Source organism: Scyliorhinus torazame, chromosome 4 (assembly GCF_047496885.1).
Source record: "Scyliorhinus torazame isolate Kashiwa2021f chromosome 4, sScyTor2.1, whole genome shotgun sequence".
Lineage (NCBI taxonomy): Eukaryota > Metazoa > Chordata > Chondrichthyes > Carcharhiniformes > Scyliorhinidae > Scyliorhinus > Scyliorhinus torazame.
In genome coordinates this window covers 305,113,395-305,118,394 of record NC_092710.1, presented here as the reverse complement: position 1 = coordinate 305,118,394, position 5,000 = coordinate 305,113,395, and the positions used below count along the sequence as shown (strand labels likewise).

Sequence of the window (5,000 nt, the reverse complement as noted above, 5' to 3'; positions counted from 1 at the left end):
TTCTACTTCTACTTCTACTTCTCCTCCTCTTTCTCTCCTTCTCCTGCTAATTCTAGCCTATATGCCTGATACTCGCTCCCCTTCATGCCGTCCCCACCTAGCTCTCTTTTTTCTTCTCCACCTCCCCAAGGAAAACTGCAAGCCCCGCCCACCTCACACCAGCCTGCCGCCTGCACGCTGCTGCCTTTCCACATTGCAACGCTGCGCACTTCTCTCAGCACAGCCAGCACAAGGGTCAGGCAGGCAATGCAAGCCAGCTCTCTCTTCCTTCGCTTTCCACACCAGCCCCAATGCCACAACTTGCATTCATGCGGCGCCTTCAGGCTAGGAGAGAGAACGTCCTGCCGACACACTGGCTTGCGGCCACACGGGCCAGCTGGCGTGCCCATCAAAGTGCAGCACGCCAAGGCACACAACCGTGCTGCGTTGCAAAGGCCCGGCAAAGCTGCAGCAGCTGAATGGCCCGACCAAGCCGCCTGCCTGAGTTGAGCCCGCAGGCAAGTGTTGGGAGGAATGGCGAGGACGCAGAGAGCAGCAAAAGGTTGGCCTGCCTCTGGTGTGGAGAGTGCTTGGCGTGAGCAGTCACTGCTGGCCGCAAAAGCCTACTGCACCTGGTATTCCCAGGCGGTCTCCCATCCAAGTACTAACCAGGCCTGAGTCTGCTTAGCTTCCGAGATCAGACGAGATCGGGCGTTTTCAGACTAGTATGGCCGTAGGCATCTGCAGCACCGTCTTCTCGCCTATTCAAGCTGGCCACCCTAGCACCCTCGCCACTTCTTCTTTCCGGTTGTTTTCAATTTTTTCTCTCTCTTTTTCTACTTCTACTTCTACTTCTCCTCCTCTTTCTCTCCTTCTCCTGCTAATTCTAGCCTATATGCCTGATACTCGCTCCCCTTCATGCCATCCCCACCGAGCTCTCTTTTTTCTTCTCCACCTCCTCAAGGAAAACTGCAAGCCCCGCCTACCTCACACCAGCCTGCCGCCTGCACGCTGCTGCCTTTCCACATTGCAACGCTGCGCACTTCTCTCAGCACAGCCAGCACAAGGGTCAGGCAGGCAATGCAAGCCAGCTCTCTCTTCCTTCGCTTTCCACACCAGCCCCAATGCCACAACTTGCATTCATGCGGCGCCTTCAGGCTAGGAGAGAGAACGTCCTGCCGACACACTGGCTTGCGGCCACACGGGCCAGCTGGCGTTCCCATCAAAGTGCAGCACGCCAAGGCACCCAACCGTGCTGCGTTGCAAAGGCCCGGCAAAGCTGCAGCAGCTGAATGGCCCGACCAAGCCGCCTGCCTGAGTTGAGCCCGCAGGCAAGTGTTGGGAGGAATGGCGAGGACGCAGAGAGCAGCAAAAGGTTGGCCTGCCTCTGGTGTGGAGAGTGCTTGGCGTGAGCAGTCTCTGCTGGCCGCAAAAGCCTACTGCACCTGGTATTCCCAGGCGGTCTCCCATCCAAGTACTAACCAAGCCTGAGTCTGCTTAGCTTCCGAGATCAGACGAGATCGGGCGTTTTCAGACTAGTATGGCCGTAGGCATCTGCAGCACCGTCTTCTCGCCTATTCAAGCTGGCCACCCTAGCACCCTCGCCACTTCTTCTTTCCGGTTGTTTTCAATTTTTTCTCTCTCTTTTTCTACTTCTACTTCTACTTCTCCTCCTCTTTCTCTCCTTCTCCTGCTAATTCTAGCCTATATGCCTGATACTCGCTCCCCTTCATGCCGTCCCCACCTAGCTCTCTTTTTTCTTCTCCACCTCCCCAAGGAAAACTGCAAGCCCCGCCCACCTCACACCAGCCTGCCGCCTGCACGCTGCTGCCTTTCCACATTGCAACGCTGCGCACTTCTCTCAGCACAGCCAGCACAAGGGTCAGGCAGGCAATGCAAGCCAGCTCTCTCTTCCTTCGCTTTCCACACCAGCCCCAATGCCACAACTTGCATTCATGCGGCGCCTTCAGGCTAGGAGAGAGAACGTCCTGCCGACACACTGGCTTGCGGCCACACGGGCCAGCTGGCGTGCCCATCAAAGTGCAGCACGCCAAGGCACACAACCGTGCTGCGTTGCAAAGGCCCGGCAAAGCTGCAGCAGCTGAATGGCCCGACCAAGCCGCCTGCCTGAGTTGAGCCCGCAGGCAAGTGTTGGGAGGAATGGCGAGGACGCAGAGAGCAGCAAAAGGTTGGCCTGCCTCTGGTGTGGAGAGTGCTTGGCGTGAGCAGTCTCTGCTGGCCGCAAAAGCCTACTGCACCTGGTATTCCCAGGCGGTCTCCCATCCAAGTACTAACCAGGCCTGAGTCTGCTTAGCTTCCGAGATCAGACGAGATCGGGCGTTTTCAGACTAGTATGGCCGTAGGCATCTGCAGCACCGTCTTCTCGCCTATTCAAGCTGGCCACCCTAGCACCCTCGCCACTTCTTCTTTCCGGTTGTTTTCAGTTTTTTCTCTCTCTTTTTCTACTTCTACTTCTACTTCTCCTCCTCTTTCTCTCCTTCTCCTGCTAATTCTAGCCTATATGCCTGATACTCGCTCCCCTTCATGCCATCCCCACCGAGCTCTCTTTTTTCATCTCCACCTCCTCAAGGAAAACTGCAAGCCCCGCCTACCTCACACCAGCCTGCCGCCTGCACGCTGCTGCCTTTCCACATTGCAACGCTGCGCACTTCTCTCAGCACAGCCAGCACAAGGGTCAGGCAGGCAATGCAAGCCAGCTCTCTCTTCCTTCGCTTTCCACACCAGCCCCAATGCCACAACTTGCATTCATGCGGCGCCTTCAGGCTAGGAGAGAGAACGTCCTGCCGACACACTGGCTTGCGGCCACACGGGCCAGCTGGCGTGCCCATCAAAGTGCAGCACGCCAAGGCACACAACCGTGCTGCGTTGCAAAGGCCCGGCAAAGCTGCAGCAGCTGAATGGCCCGACCAAGCCGCCTGCCTGAGTTGAGCCCGCAGGCAAGTGTTGGGAGGAATGGCGAGGACGCAGAGAGCAGCAAAAGGTTGGCCTGCCTCTGGTGTGGAGAGTGCTTGGCGTGAGCAGTCACTGCTGGCCGCAAAAGCCTACTGCACCTGGTATTCCCAGGCGGTCTCCCATCCAAGTACTAACCAGGCCTGAGTCTGCTTAGCTTCCGAGATCAGACGAGATCGGGCGTTTTCAGACTAGTATGGCCGTAGGCATCTGCAGCACCGTCTTCTCGCCTATTCAAGCTGGCCACCCTAGCACCCTCGCCACTTCTTCTTTCCGGTTGTTTTCAGTTTTTTCTCTCTCTTTTTCTACTTCTACTTCTACTTCTCCTCCTCTTTCTCTCCTTCTCCTGCTAATTCTAGCCTATATGCCTGATACTCGCTCCCCTTCATGCCATCCCCACCGAGCTCTCTTTTTTCTTCTCCACCTCCTCAAGGAAAACTGCAAGCCCCGCCTACCTCACACCAGCCTGCCGCCTGCACGCTGCTGCCTTTCCACATTGCAACGCTGCGCACTTCTCTCAGCACAGCCAGCACAAGGGTCAGGCAGGCAATGCAAGCCAGCTCTCTCTTCCTTCGCTTTCCACACCAGCCCCAATGCCACAACTTGCATTCATGCGGCGCCTTCAGGCTAGGAGAGAGAACGTCCTGCCGACACACTGGCTTGCGGCCACACGGGCCAGCTGGCGTGCCCATCAAAGTGCAGCACGCCAAGGCACACAACCGTGCTGCGTTGCAAAGGCCCGGCAAAGCTGCAGCAGCTGAATGGCCCGACCAAGCCGCCTGCCTGAGTTGAGCCCGCAGGCAAGTGTTGGGAGGAATGGCGAGGACGCAGAGAGCAGCAAAAGGTTGGCCTGCCTCTGGTGTGGAGAGTGCTTGGCGTGAGCAGTCACTGCTGGCCGCAAAAGCCTACTGCACCTGGTATTCCCAGGCGGTCTCCCATCCAAGTACTAACCAGGCCTGAGTCTGCTTAGCTTCCGAGATCAGACGAGATCGGGCGTTTTCAGACTAGTATGGCCGTAGGCATCTGCAGCACCGTCTTCTCGCCTATTCAAGCTGGCCACCCTAGCACCCTCGCCACTTCTTCTTTCCGGTTGTTTTCAATTTTTTCTCTCTCTTTTTCTACTTCTACTTCTACTTCTCCTCCTCTTTCTCTCCTTCTCCTGCTAATTCTAGCCTATATGCCTGATACTCGCTCCCCTTCATGCCGTCCCCACCTAGCTCTCTTTTTTCTTCTCCACCTCCCCAAGGAAAACTGCAAGCCCCGCCCACCTCACACCAGCCTGCCGCCTGCACGCTGCTGCCTTTCCACATTGCAACGCTGCGCACTTCTCTCAGCACAGCCAGCACAAGGGTCAGGCAGGCAATGCAAGCCAGCTCTCTCTTCCTTCGCTTTCCACACCAGCCCCAATGCCACAACTTGCATTCATGCGGCGCCTTCAGGCTAGGAGAGAGAACGTCCTGCCGACACACTGGCTTGCGGCCACACGGGCCAGCTGGCGTGCCCATCAAAGTGCAGCACGCCAAAGCACACAACCGTGCTGCGTTGCAAAGGCCCGGCAAAGCTGCAGCAGCTGAATGGCCCGACCAAGCCGCCTGCCTGAGTTGAGCCCGCAGGCAAGTGTTGGGAGGAATGGCGAGGACGCAGAGAGCAGCAAAAGGTTGGCCTGCCTCTGGTGTGGAGAGTGCTTGGCGTGAGCAGTCACTGCTGGCCGCAAAAGCCTACTGCACCTGGTATTCCCAGGCGGTCTCCCATCCAAGTACTAACCAGGCCTGAGTCTGCTTAGCTTCCGAGATCAGATGAGATCGGGCGTTTTCAGACTAGTATGGCCGTAGGCATCTGCAGCACCGTCTTCTCGCCTATTCAAGCTGGCCACCCTAGCACCCTCGCCACTTCTTCTTTCCGGTTGTTTTCAATTTTTTCTCTCTCTTTTTCTACTTCTACTTCTACTTCTCCTCCTCTTTCTCTCCTTCTCCTGCTAATTCTAGCCTATATGCCTGATACTCGCTCCCCTTCATGCCGTCCCCACCTAGCTCTCTTTTTTCTTCTCCACC

General features: G+C 56.8%; 6 non-coding genes across 6 annotated transcripts; all 6 read right to left on the bottom strand.

Moving 5' to 3' along the window:
* Window positions 1-599: 599 nt before the first annotated feature.
* LOC140412683 (5S ribosomal RNA) lies at window positions 600-718 on the bottom strand. The gene has a single exon (XR_011941871.1). It is a non-coding gene; the product is annotated as a 5S ribosomal RNA (ribosomal RNA).
* Window positions 719-1,412: 694 nt separating this feature from the next.
* LOC140413468 (5S ribosomal RNA) lies at window positions 1,413-1,531 on the bottom strand. The gene has a single exon (XR_011942636.1). It is a non-coding gene; the product is annotated as a 5S ribosomal RNA (ribosomal RNA).
* Window positions 1,532-2,225: 694 nt separating this feature from the next.
* LOC140412682 (5S ribosomal RNA) lies at window positions 2,226-2,344 on the bottom strand. Its single transcript, XR_011941870.1, has one exon. It is a non-coding gene; the product is annotated as a 5S ribosomal RNA (ribosomal RNA).
* A 694-nt stretch (window positions 2,345-3,038) lies between these two features.
* Window positions 3,039-3,157, bottom strand: LOC140412681 (5S ribosomal RNA). Its single transcript, XR_011941869.1, has one exon. It is a non-coding gene; the product is annotated as a 5S ribosomal RNA (ribosomal RNA).
* Window positions 3,158-3,851: 694 nt separating this feature from the next.
* Window positions 3,852-3,970, bottom strand: LOC140412680 (5S ribosomal RNA). Its single transcript, XR_011941868.1, has one exon. It is a non-coding gene; the product is annotated as a 5S ribosomal RNA (ribosomal RNA).
* Window positions 3,971-4,664: 694 nt separating this feature from the next.
* Window positions 4,665-4,783, bottom strand: LOC140415672 (5S ribosomal RNA). Its single transcript, XR_011944613.1, has one exon. It is a non-coding gene; the product is annotated as a 5S ribosomal RNA (ribosomal RNA).
* Between the last annotated feature and the right edge of the window lie 217 nt (window positions 4,784-5,000).